This window comes from Strongylocentrotus purpuratus, unplaced genomic scaffold (genome assembly GCF_000002235.5).
Source record: "Strongylocentrotus purpuratus isolate Spur 01 unplaced genomic scaffold, Spur_5.0 spur5_scaffold_14, whole genome shotgun sequence".
NCBI lineage: Eukaryota > Metazoa > Echinodermata > Echinoidea > Camarodonta > Strongylocentrotidae > Strongylocentrotus > Strongylocentrotus purpuratus.
The window spans coordinates 13,684,665-13,695,884 of record NW_022145599.1 but is presented as its reverse complement, the minus strand read 5'-3'; the positions used below and the strand labels follow the sequence as shown (position 1 = coordinate 13,695,884).

Genomic DNA, 11,220 nt, shown 5'->3' with positions numbered 1-11,220 from the left:
GGATTACTGAAGTGTGTTAACGTTCCCCTTCCCTTGTTCATAGGCGCAGGTTATGTCAAGTGGAAAACACTCCATCCCTCAGATAGGACGTTAAATGGAGGCCCTGTGTACAGGAGAGTCACCACCCTTGCAAAGAACCCATTCATTGCACTATTCGTAGCTATAAATTATAGCTAGAGGTCTAGTACCGGTAAGTAGTATAATCTAGACCCTAGTGTAATGATCCACATGCACACCCCAATCAGGCCAAGTAGTATACTGTACATGGTATAGACCTAAGACATCTGGAAGAATCTTCAGTACTGAAGGAGGCAGATTATCTTGAAGAAGAAGAAGGATAGTAGGCCTAATGGTATATTTGTATACTTGTAAAGCGCTTAGAGACATTTGTATTAAGCGCTATATAAAAATTAAATATTATTTATTATATCCCGGATACTAAGAATCTTGCAAGCTGATCGGTCTAAACGAGGTCACATGATAAAATATAGATAAGTACTATCTACCTTAGATTAGGGTGTCTGATCGCGCACTCAGTTTTGTGTGCTAAAATCACCCCATAGAGATTGCACACATCCCTATGCAGTCCATGTGCATTGCGCGCTCATGCTAAATTGGTCAATGTTTTTATTACCAAAATGAGATTCAAACCAATATTACTTTTGATCCTGAAGGTGATACTTAATGAGTCAGTGATGTGTCATATAAAAGAGAAGGTTTTACTCCATATACCCCATAGGGGGCCACCCCCAAAACTCTAAAAATATCTTGCTCAAAACAGCAATTTAAACATCGTTTCCATGGCAACTCAGAGATTTACCAATTTCACGAACTGCCCCCCTCCCCCCCAAGGGATAAGTTGGGCCTGCTGTAGAATATATCCATGCACTTATTTTTTTTCTCTAGTCCCAAGGGATCATTAGACCCAACAGTTTGAAAATACCCTTGCTCCACGCTTTGCATATCGTGCTGTGCATTAGCTGTGCAGCTTTTGAGCAGAAATTATAACTCTGCGTGAACCACTTTTTTTGTCCATTCTGACCAAAATGTTATGAATATTGCAGTTTTTGAGGGGCTATAGCTTTTGATAGAAACATCGGTGAGTCTTGAAATTTGAAGGGTATTGTTCTGATTACATTTTTATTCCAATATCCAACAAAAATGGTGAAAAACGATCCCAAATTGAAAATTGAAAAATCGTTCAGACACCCTACTTAGATAGTACTTTTGTAAAGTAATTTTTTGCTGCTACCCCACTTGCCCACCCTTGCCCATTGAATACGCATAGCAAAGTAGGTTACGCGAAATGTCAAAGTCACTGTCAATGTCAAATGAGCGTGCATCGACTGTATTACATACATGTAGATCTATGTATATGCATGTTGCACTTTGTAAAATCTAGCTGAAGCTAAACTGTCTGCAGAATCAGTTCTCATTTTTATGTAAAATCACTTTAAATAGACCTTAGGCTTATCGCCGATGTGGGATAGATCTATCAAACAAATATTAACCTCCTGGCTTTACTCAGTCTCATACAATGGATACAAAATATCATCGCCTCTGTGATCGTATCTCGGGGCGGTGCTAATGTAGTTGCGTATCCATTTATATCAAATTTTTTAGCAGTTTAATATCCATTCTTAGTAAATGAATTTTAGCCCAATTTTTTACTAATCTTAATCATAATCATATATTGCATTTTCCACCTGAATTTGGATCACATCCGACATCGGGAAACCTCCGTTTAGGGCTTCGATGTCGACGTCGTCGCTCAGTACCGTCTCCGCGCTACAGCTCTCCACCTCAAACTGAAGCTATCAGTCTAAAATTATGCGAACTTTGCGTATGCTTTATGGTATTACGCACATGCACGATACCATAAACTATACGAGAAGCTTGCATAATTTTAGACTGATAGCTTCAGTTTGAGTTGCAAAGGTAAGTATATAGCGCAGAGACGGTACTGAGCGACGACGTTGACATCGAAGCCCTAAACGGAGGTTTCCCGATGTCGGATGTGATCCAAATTCAGGTGGAAAATGCAATAGACCTCTATATGATTATGATTAAAAGGGAGGCGAGTTGGCTCAGTCGGTAAAGCGTCCGTCTGTCGAACCAAAGATCCCGGGTTCGACTCCCACCCAAGCGGATGACTGAAGCCTGCGTTGTGTGTTAACGTGCCCCTTCCCTTGTTCATAGACGCAGGTTATGTCGAGTGGAAAACACTCCGTCCCTCGGATAGGACGTTAAATGGAGGCCCTGTGTAGAGAAGAGTCACTACCTTTGCACGTTAAGAACCCACTGCACTATTCGTTTAAGAGTAGATCTAGGGGGAAACCCCGGTGTAGTGGTCCACCTGCACACCCCCAGTATAGTACGATAATACTCTGTAAAGAGGTCTGTACTCAAAAGGAAGAAGAGAAGAAGTAAAAAATTGGGCTAAAATTCATTTGCTAAGAATGGATAGACTATTAACCTGCTAAAAAAAATTGATAGAGGTCTAGGTAAATGGATACGCAACAACATTAGCGCCCTCGGGGCTACCATCATCCCTGGCCTTGCGGCTCGGGATGATAGTAGCCCCGAGATCACCTGGGCGATGATAGTTTGCACCATTACCCTCGTAGGCCTAGTCGATTAATATTTGCTTATTATTATGGATGCAGCTATGTGTGTGCAGTACACATCAGCTCAGTACTGACAGGGACTGTTGCGACTGAAAATGCCCGGGAGTTCTAGGGCGGGCACTATACACGCAGCTTCCGATCTTGGTTTAACCTCCGGAAAAGTATTCAAATATCAAAAACCACATAAATATCACTTTGAGAATACGAAATTACGGAATAAATATGACATGTACTTACAGGATTTCTACAGAAAATCGTGTTCATTGTCACAGATAAAGTCTATAAATACAAAACAGCCTAGCTAGTAGCCTCGTTGTTATGAGGGGCAGAGTTGTTGTTGTTGTTTTGGTTTATAGCGCTAGCGCGACACTATAGACTCGTTCGCGAACTATCAATTAATTATTGACTATATCAACTTGTTATTTGTTTTATGAAAGGGATTTTTACTTCTACCGCAGATTGAATTCTTAATTAGATGTGTTATATTAATTCGATTCTGAGTTCAATGCTGCGGATATATTCGAGTCTCGTAAGACTTCTGGTGTATTTGAGTCTTGAACAAGACTATTCAGACGCCACCGCTGAGTAGCTGTTCTCAAAGAAAAAAATCCGCAATTGTCAATGCAGGGAGGTGTTTTAGACGTTGTCATTGAGTTGCAGTTTTTGTTTGTTAAAGTTCTGTTTCAAAGGTAAACAATTATCTTCATAAGCCAAGTCGAATTCAGAAGAATGTTAGATGGTGCAGAGGTACAGCTCAATTAGATTATACAGTGATACTAACAAGAAGGCAGGCTAGAGAAACATAGAGTACTGGTGATGATATAAATACTGATAATGAATATGATAATGATGACGATAATAATAATAATAGTAATAATAATGATGATAATAATAACAACAATAACAATTTACAATAATGATAATAAACCATATGTTTGAGGCTTGGAGCTTTTAAGTCACTTCAATTCAGTTCGCACCATTGACAGTTTCAAGGCTGTCAAATGGTGCTCTCGCCAGATCAGACATTGAATATATATTCTTCAAATTGAAAGGCTATTTATGTATTTAAAAACAAAATTGAATAGCGGAACTACAATTCATCGCCCCAGAATAAATACTGCTTGAACAGTGAACACTCATGCTGAGGATCAATTTACCAGGAACATAAGCATATACCTCAAAGTTAATTGTGCTGAAACTTTATTGAGGGGGTGCATTAAAAGAAAACATAATTATGGAGATAACAACTGCAAGGTAAACAAAAAAGCTATCACCATAGATAAATACCAAGGTTTGATTGTTCTAAAACGACTGCAGGATTAGATAAATTCCTATTATTCGCCATGATTTTTTAAAACTTGAAATGGGTATGCATACAAATTGTTAACATCGTGATATCCAATAATCAGACAATTTGAATAGTTTCATAGTATACACACTAAGCAGTGGCAAACCCTAAACACACAACAGCTCTTACATCTAATTGTCACATATTGTAGCTATAACTTCTTCTATAGATTTATTACGGTGTTAGAATATTCACCACATAATGTGTATAATTTTGTTAGTTTTAAACTAAGTATTATGGAAAGACATAAAAACGTATTAGGTTCAACTTTGCATATGAACTGCATAATAAATAAATGGCAGGGGGAAACAAATCTGAATTCGTCTAATTGCTACACAAATTCTACCTTTAATTAAACCGAATTAAACGACGTGATACACCCTTTCCTGCATGTAAAATAAACGACGTGTAAATCGATTTCCACACAATCTGTCGCGAATTTTACAAACCAGGTTTGTAAAAAACGCGTCATATGACGTACGAAAACCAAGGTTTGTCAACAAACCTCCTTTGTGAATTTGGGCCATACAGTTTTGAATTAAACCGACAATGGGTAATGAAAGAAATGAAATCCCATCGCAAACACAAATAAATGTAGTCACAAAAAGTCAACACCACCCTCTCCTCAGAAAATACATGCCTATAATTGTGATTTTAAATTTCTGTAATAACCGATACATTGGTTAATTGGTGTGAAAACATAAAGACAAGCTACAAATACTGAATAAAAAGATTGCATTAAAAAGATACTTCATTCTGAGATGACTCTTTTGTAATTAATCAAAATTGTAACAATAATCATAATGCATGTAATTACTTTGGTGATTTAGAGAGAAGGAGAAAAAGTACATAAGAGGGGAGGATGGAAAAATGAAGAATGGAAAAGAGAAGAATGAAAAACATTAATATGGTAAGCAAAAATAAATAAATACAAACATGACAAAGACACAGTTGGTTGTTAAGGAGTCGTACGATATAGGGAATAATTGAAGTGCAGTGTCTCTCAGTTCTACAATAGGGTATAGTTATGTGTAGAGAGTTTCAGAGTTCATGGCAAGAGGTTTGGCGACGAGTTGGCGGTAGAACATAATTCGATCTCGTGATGACTTAAACAGTTTGAGAGAAAAGGATTCAAGAAGGGCAAGACGGCAAGAAGTTAGACTCTGGAGAGAAAGGAGTGGTTTCATACAACTGTTCTTATCCAAGGCTAATACATCAGACACGTTTCTGCACTTTCTTCAGACTGCAACATAACTGTTCGTGAAATTGATGTGGACCAAACTGGAGAAGCGTATTCTAGCAAAGATCGGATATATGTCGAGAAGATGTCTGCTAAATATTCACATGATACTCCAAGATGTCGTAAATGTATAGTCGCTTGCCGGCACTTGATATCATACCAAACACTTGGAAATTCCATTTGAGATCTGACTGTAAAGTGTAATATAACTCCCAGAATTGTCGGAGTGGTGCAGTTTTGGATGGCCTTGTGGTCTAGGTGCAGCATTTGAAGGGCTGGTTGGATACACTTCAGGAACACTTACTTGGATTCGGTTTTGAACTGCTCACGTGAGTAAAATTCCTTGTCCTTTACTAGTACTTGTCATGTCTAGTATAGTTACACAGAGTCCAGTTTCTCTCCAACTATTCAGTTACATACTGTGCAATGCAGTGAATGCTCCTGATGGTAAAATGTATCTAAATCACTGACTGTTCTTGCACCTTTTAATTCTCCGCAAGATGTCTGAAATGACCAGGGTTATTTCAGAATGGCATGTTTTTTCAACTGGAGTTCACCATTCTTTGGAATGTGCTGTTTTGTTTTTTGCAAAACCTGGTGAATATTGCTCCACTGATAACTTTGGTCGAGCCATTTGATGCAGTGTTGAAGTTGTTCCTTTGCTAGTAGCTCTATCAAATAAAAGAAACAAAAGAGAAAAGAAAAATTCATTAAATTTTGATGAAAACTGAAGGAATAATGTGATAACGGATGCTGAGCTTGAGCAAAGCTGCAAAGGAGATAAGGGACACCAATCGGACTATTGTAAGATAATTTTGCATTTCAACACTTCGACACACATTTCCTAACATGCTTGAGGCTCTATTTCGTTTCCTTTGCAGGACTTTATCTCTTTCAAATTAGTGCAGACTAAAAATTAATATGAATATCATAAGTAGGTGTTTCTTCTAAATGATCCAACAGATGCAATACTAATTGGTAAAGATCGAAAATTACATATCTTGAAAACAGTCCAACCTGAAGAAAAGTGCATGTTCTCGTAAAACAGTTTATGTTATGCCTCAACAATAACGTTCGCTGTAAAAAGTGGGAGGCGGGTCCGCCAAAACATATATCGTGAGATCAAAGTATCATTAGATTAAATTTTCATTCCTGGATTTTGTACAGATTAAAAAATAAATAATAAAATCCCTTCATTGTGTAAATTCTATAACGTTATCTTTTTAACAATGTGAGAGTTTTTTCTATTGTCATAAAGAGAAATCCTTATGTGACCTTTGACCTACTTACCTCAAAATATAATCAGATTGTCTTCCTAAAGTGATACATACTATTAACAGGTTTGAAGTTCATACCTCAAATGATTACTGAGATATCTCAATTACAAGGCTTAAAACACCCAAGTTTCATGCAGTCCAGTCAGTTAAAGGGCCCATGCCATCCAAATACATGTTTATTCCTGTTAGTGTGTAGTCCTGCACACATCTCATATTTTGATATGTAAACTTCTGAATGTGTTTCATAGATTTGTTAAATATTGTTTTAAATATTTTTTTCTTCAAACTTGCTAAGCTCCACCCTAAAAATCTGCCAGATCTCATTCTCCTTGTGACATCATCTGTCAGTCATCAATGAGCTAACTCGAGAAAGTGGTATGTAACTTTGCCGAAGTTGACCATCTGTTACAATACAACAAACAATTTGGTTGGCAGGGGCCCTTAAAGGCATTTGGCCAAAATATTGCCAAGGTAACAACCAGTCGTACATTTTTCTGCTGCAGTTAGGTCTTAGATCAACTACTGCGATTCGCATAACTTTTAATGATCCCTCATGGCGTGCTACTGCTGTGTGATGTGTTCCCGCCCCCCCCCCCCCCACTCAGTGTTATTTAGGGTACGCATATGCGTGTTCCAACCGACCCCCCCCCCCCCTTTTCAGCAAAAGTCCGGTGTGTAAAGTCAATACGGCTCGACCTTTTTCTTTTGTATACAAGCCTTTTTCCGCACCCCCCCCCCCCCCTTTTCAGCAAAAGTCCGGTGTGTAAAGTCAATACGGCTCGACCTTTTTCTTTTGTTACGAAAAGGACATTTTGGCAACACGCATGCGGTCATTTTGAAACCTGAGTGGGGGGGGGGCTGGGGATGTGTTACGGCTCCAGATGGCTGTAGATGCACCACACTGCTCTGTTGTACCACCGTATGCAGTACAATGGCTGCACACGTCACGTGCATTCATTAAAAAAAGTGGCAACAACCAAAGGAAATTGGAAATGCCCTTTAGGCTTCCTGCACCAAAAGCAGGCATGGTGTTAGGACTTGTATGTGACAGAAGTAATTGTGAGGCAAAAGAAGCTGTGAAGGTGGAAGGACAGCGAGGATATCGTACATGTTCAAGAATGTCTGGTTTCTGTTCATAATAGATATGAAACAAAATTATACTAATTGTATGACAGCTAGCATTCAATTCACTGTTAAGATGCAATCAAATTTATAAAATTGACTTAATCCCTGGGAAAATCACAAATGATGGGAACAATGGATGTAAAATTGGGTGTATAGGATCATGCTACTTGTATAACGTCAACGTATGACCCCCGCCCATGATAATGATTATACGACTGAGAGTACGTCAACCATGATCACTGCTGTTAGTGAGACAGCCCCACATCCATTGCTGCTTCAATGTACTTACCAAAATATGTAATTTCTTTCATAGCAGGTAATTAGCAGGCAAGTGGTTGTGTCTAAGGGTTGAATAACAGCTTCAATTGAGGCGAAGTGTCCCCAGTGCTGAAAGCTGCACCAGAATCAGGCACGGTGTTGACTTGTGACAGAGGTAGTTGTGAGGCAAAAGAAGCTGCAAAGGTGGATGGATAGCGAGGATCTCCTACATCTTCAAGCATGTTTGGTTTCTGTTCGTAATAGATGCAATATGAAAATAAAATTACACCAATGCTAAAACGGCATTTACTCGAATGGTGTTAGCTAATTTATAAAATTGACTTAAATAATATTTGGAAAAATCACAAATGATGGGAAACACGAGCAGAAATGGATGTATAGGATCATGCTACCTGTATGGCATCAAAGTATCACCCCCCCCCCCCCCCCAATGCTAAAACAACATTCACTCAAATGTGCAGATGCAAGGAAATTACAAAATTGACTTAGCTTGTCTCTTTTTTTTTCCATTTCCAACAAAATAAATAAAGTACATGGGATTGCATTGTACATAGTTACATGTACTTAGTAAAACAATGAAACTTATCGATATATGTAATTGGTCCACAGTGTACAACAGGTATATAAAATAGTTCTGTAAGTCAGACGCTATGTTCGTGTTCGGTTCGGTTCGGCAGAGTTCGGCAATTTTTCACCCGAACTTGGTTCGGTTCGGGGTTCGGTAATATAATAGCAAGCAACGTTATAGCCACGGCGGTTGGCACTGGGCGGCCGTCCGGCCTGCCGGGCCCGACCAGCACGGAGGACGTCTGCACACTGCTTCCGACCAGCACGAATTTCACATTAAAAAACTGCTCTAAACGTAATTATTTGTGAAGAAAAATACTACTTACATTTATCCGTCTTGAATCGTGTTTTATTTTCAATTTTAAAAGAATCATGTTTTCAACTGGTCAATAAATTATATTTTTTAAAGATTTTCCGAGACGGTTGTTGTCTAATGTTAGAGTCATGAAAGTTGCCATCTTGAATAGAGATTCAGGCTCGTCAATAACTGTTTTTTATAAGTTTTTATTTTCAATAGGAAAAATATGAAATCCCTATTTTTCCTGTGGGGGGGGGGAGGGGGGGGCTAAGTTTTCGGAGGGGGGAGGGGTAAAATGTCCTTTTGCCGTAATTGTCAGGGGTGATTGTCCGGGGGGGTAATAGTCTATAGAACCCTATAACAACATACACTCTAATGTGAAGATGCAAGCAAATTTATAACACCACTGGGGAAATCGCAAATGATGGGAACTACGTACTACACCGATGCAGAAATTAGGTGCATAGGATCGTTACCCCCACTCCCTCCGACTATAAATAGCTTTCCCTGAATTGTTCAAGACAGTGCTTATTGTGTACTACTGTATATGCCCTTTGCTTGTTCGTATTGTTAGATTACAACAGTAATTACCAAAACAATAACATTTTTTTCTTCAAAAATGAAGTTGATCTAGACAGAGTCTATCATAAAGTCTATCAAAATTCCTAAAATTTTACGCGGCTCAGCAACGTCGCGCCATATCCCCGGCCCCCCCCCCCCCCCCCCCCCCACTCAGAGGTCGGAATGACCGCATGCGTGTTGCCAAAAAGTCCGGTAAAGGGGTACTTTTCGTGCGACAAAGTCCGGCCCGAGAATTGTAAAAAAAGGGGTGTATTTGACTTTTCACCCGGAGATTTCTTTAAAAAGGGGGTGTTTTTCTTTTTTTCTCTCATCTCTTTGGACTCCTGAGAAATAATTTAGGGGGGTACATTGAGCATTTTTCCTGATTTAGGGGGGTCTCCAAGGCAGGAAAAGCCCGCGAAAAGCCCGCGAAAAGCCCGCGAAAGGGGGGTTCGGAAATGTTGGCAGTCCTCAGATAGGGGGTGCTTTCAAAAAGAGGGTACGAGCATATGCGTACCCTAAATAACACTGAGTGGGGGGGGGGGCCGGGGCCATATCTGGCTTATTGAGAAATATGCATCATGCAGCTACCCAACACACAGCTTGATGTTGGGCACATTTACATGTGATTAAAGGATTGTTTCAAGAAGTTTTAAATTTGATTTTAAAACAATCCAGGGGAACCTGGATAAAAAGAAGAAAAAACAATGAAATGAGTTTAGAAATGCAATTCAGATTAAAAAAAACACTGTATAGATTCTAATACAATCATATTAATTAATCAATCCATGACTTTAAAAATCAAAGAGCAGTACAAAACTACAAACAGTTTGAGGTGGTAGAACTCGTACAATTCATCCAATAATGAAAACGCGGCCAGGCACGCGATGGCCCGCCGGGTAGGCAGAGCTTCACTCCAGTTACCGCTGGAATGAAGGCAGAGGGACGAAATAAGTTGTAACAACACAAAATACAAATCATAAATTACTTACAAGTATTGTTATTGTCGTTTTAGAGCATTGTCAGGACCAATGACTGCCTTTTATCACGAAAATGACCTCGCGATTCATTGAATCTCGGTCGTACGAGGACTGCAATCGCACACCGTGCATAACACATGCATGTGTGCTGTGCATATACATTGTAATGCATTGTGTAGGTAGCAATTTTCACTTCCGCATTACTGCCCTCTATCGTTGAAGACATGTATACACATGTATTTCTAACCAATGTTATGATTTTTGTTTTGGCGGAAAATAAAAGACAAAAGCGGAAAATCGGAAAAAGAAAAATAAAGCGGAAATTTTCAGCCAAAAGCTGAAAGGTTGGGAGGTGTGCCAGTGTGTGATCCTAAGAAACAATTTTACAAAAAAAAAATTACATTGATAACTCATTTCGATGAAAACATAAAATCTCATTGATTAAAATATAATGAAATTATAACATAAAGAACAATTAATATATTCCATCTAAAAAATATTCAGTGAAAAATCCTGGTTATTATGTGTTGATGGCCAAGAACATGCTGCCTGCTCCAAAATGCATCATCATTCCATTTTGCCATTTAATAGTCCCATATAGAAAAATAAACCCCGTTCTCATTCACTTCGTTGGAGTGGTCTAACTAAGACCCATTCCTCAGGAGCAGTTCTTAATAGGTGAGTGAGAACGGTCAAAGTGGTCCAGGAAGTGGACTTCTGGACCGCTCCAGAAGACCACCTTCCGAGGTGGTCTTGAGGAACGGGTCTTATGAGCGGTTTGGACCGCTCTAACGTGCAATGTGAACGGAAGCGTACTTTGAACGGAAGTGAGCTAGTGACGTTCCGTGCGAAACATGTAGTAAGGTATACGGTTTGTATTCCGGGCGTGAAAAAAAGTTGACCTGCTGACCAGAGCTG

General features: G+C 39.2%; 1 long non-coding RNA gene across 1 annotated transcript; it reads right to left on the bottom strand.

Moving 5' to 3' along the window:
* Window positions 1-4,725: 4,725 nt before the first annotated feature.
* On the bottom strand, window positions 4,726-10,540 carry LOC115923489. The gene is made up of 3 exons (XR_004063914.1): window positions 10,315-10,540; window positions 7,907-8,126; window positions 4,726-5,886 (listed from the first exon to the last, which is right to left on the bottom strand). It is a non-coding gene; the product is annotated as an uncharacterized LOC115923489 (long non-coding RNA).
* Between the last annotated feature and the right edge of the window lie 680 nt (window positions 10,541-11,220).